Source organism: Salvia hispanica, chromosome 6 (genome assembly GCF_023119035.1).
Source record: "Salvia hispanica cultivar TCC Black 2014 chromosome 6, UniMelb_Shisp_WGS_1.0, whole genome shotgun sequence".
NCBI lineage: Eukaryota > Viridiplantae > Streptophyta > Magnoliopsida > Lamiales > Lamiaceae > Salvia > Salvia hispanica.
The window spans coordinates 483,088-485,864 of NC_062970.1; the positions used below are offsets into that span (position 1 = coordinate 483,088).

Consider the following 2,777-nt stretch of genomic DNA (forward strand, 5'->3'; position numbering starts at 1 on the left):
TTTTAAATAATCATAAAATATATGAATCACATACTTAACAAATTAATATCGCCTTGTATATATTCGGACTATATTATTCCATAGTTTTAGGATTTAGTTTTTATTATTAACTGATTTTTATCTCTATCCAAAATATTTATGAATACATTAGTTTAAAAAATAAAATATATTTATAAACAAAAAAATATAAAATTATTGTAGTATAAACTAATTATTTTAACATGGAAACAAGTTTATTCCTTATATATTTTTAAATAATCATAAATATAGGAATCACGTACTTATGATATTCTTCGTCATATATTAAAATATAATATGAGTGAGCACGTTAACGAGGATGAAATTGATAATATTATTGATGAAATTCAACTACTCGGAAATGAGCCTGATAAGCTTTATCCCATTAAAGCATTGCAAGACGGCGGGATCTTACTCTCATTGGATAAATCTGCTCGAATATTCTACTACCCGAATGTCGCGACTAAACCTATTCGACTGATCGCAAACGCGCAGATCTATTATGATGATTCCAACTTAGTTATTTATAGTCCTAGTTTTGTTTCCCTCAAATCCTTGGTGATGGATAATATGACTGTGCACTCGTTTTAGAGTTTTATTATATTATTTCTCTTGAGTTATATTGGTGCATAAATGTATTTACTCTTTTTGATTGCTTTGTTTTGTACTTTCTAATAATCTATTTTGGCCTTGTTGTTAGTGTTTTATTATACTTAAAGATTAAGACTAAGGAGGAAGAGATATTTGTGGAAGAAGTAGCCGCTCCATATAGTATCTCATTTCTTCTAACCCTAGAATAAAATTGCAGGAGTATTTATATTGTTGGGTTGTTTTCATTGTAAGAATGATTAGAGATTTTACACTACATTTTATTGTATAATTTTTTAAAATTTTGTATGTAAAATCGTTTATTGCCTTAACTAAGCTGGTTAATGAGATTTGTTGAAATCTCTATGGTTAATTAAGTATGTTGTATCCCTAAGTTTTTGTATTAGACGTAAGAAAACTCATCTCAATTCATTTATATATTTTGTATTGCCTAATTGTATTAGTAATTAAGGAGTATTAAAATACATTCCCAGAATGCGATGAAATAATGTATATGAGTAAATAAATATATTTGGAATATATTCCTAAAATCTAGCCCTCAAAAACGCTGCCAACCCTACAATTAGTAATTTAGTATGTAATCTTTCATTTTCAAAAATTGAAAAAATTGTGCATATATGAGGAGTATATTATTCCACAGTTTTAGGGATTCAAATTACCCTAATTGTGATACAAAAGCATGTCACGTGAACTTCATATTAATATTTATTTAATGCTAATCTGTATTAATTGAGTTTTTAATCAAACTATTAGAGAGTATACGTTTTCACTGTTCACAAACCCAAAAAAAAATTACTACTTCCTTTTTTGCACAATTGTAGCTTCCTTTCACCGTAAAATAGATTTTGAATATTCATCGGACATGGTCTCATTGATTATAATTAACTCTTACTACAATATCTAGCAATATAATTTAGTTGTTGGTGATAAAAGAAGATAATAAAACTTTTGAAAGGTGCTTCTACTCTTTTGATGATTAATAATTAGTATTTGATAATTATCCTATTTGATTTTTATACTCTGATTTTATAATATAATTATGTATGATAAACTATTCTCATTCATTTAATATTGGTAAATTGCAATTAATCTTCACACGAAACAATGTTTTTTGCAAATTGTATTTAATAAGAATTGCCAAAACAATGTTTTTTGCAAATTGTATCTAATAAAAATTGCCAACGAAGTTATCAGATTTTTGAAAATTAAATTTTCTGTTATCGAATACAATCATGATTCATGTAACATGTGTTAATGACAAGATAAAGTGTGTATATAAATAGAACATACAATGTACATATTTTTAACATAAAATTAGGCAAAATGGTTTCACTAACTCAATCATTGTGTATTATCTTTCTCCTCATGTTTGCCTTAGGTAAACTAGCAATCGAATTTATGTTTTAATATTTTGATGTTTTAAATTCTTTTAATTTTTGTATTGAATTTTCTATATATTCTCAAGACAAAAAAAAAATTATGTTGTTTTTTTAAGATGTTCACTTCAACTTTAGTTAGATATAGATTTTTTTTCATCTATCCATTTTCTTCTTAATCTATTCGGGTATTCGTCAGTTTCAAATTGAATTGATTTCACACACATAGCATAACGACACTCATGGTTATGGAATAAAACATGGCTTTCGAATTTAGTATTTTGCAAATCCATATTTTTTTGTTGTTTGGTCATTAATTGAATGTCTATTTCTTGTATTTCTAGGTGTCGAAGAGACATTTGGAAAGAGATGTAGAGTGCGATATGATATATGTGGAGATTGCGACATGGCATGTTGCAATGAATCTTGCAAGGCGGGATCATTTGCAAATCTCAATCCTACACCATATTGTTTATTTAAGTATTGTTTCTGCGACTATGATTGTTGAACAAATTATGTTATTGTAGAAAAATAAATTGATTTGCAATTATAATTTTTATATTCTTGTCTTTTTTGTGTGACTATAAAAATATAAACTAAGTAATCTAATTCCTAAAATTAAGGAAATTATTGTCAAATTAAGGATTTTTTTTCCCTGTCATTTATACAATATTTAGAGTTTGCATTTGATTATATCCATATATATATATACTCTCTCCGGCCCTAATAAGCTAAAAATAGTCTTATAATAACCTTATATTCTCTTATAATGAC

The 2,777-nt window shown here is 26.4% G+C and overlaps 1 long non-coding RNA gene across 1 annotated transcript; it reads left to right on the forward strand.

The window, feature by feature from the left end:
* Positions 1–1,944: 1,944 nt before the first annotated feature.
* LOC125193794 lies at positions 1,945–2,562 on the forward strand. Its single transcript, XR_007171632.1, has 2 exons — positions 1,945–2,005; positions 2,348–2,562. It is a non-coding gene; the product is annotated as an uncharacterized LOC125193794 (long non-coding RNA).
* Positions 2,563–2,777: the final 215 nt, after the last annotated feature.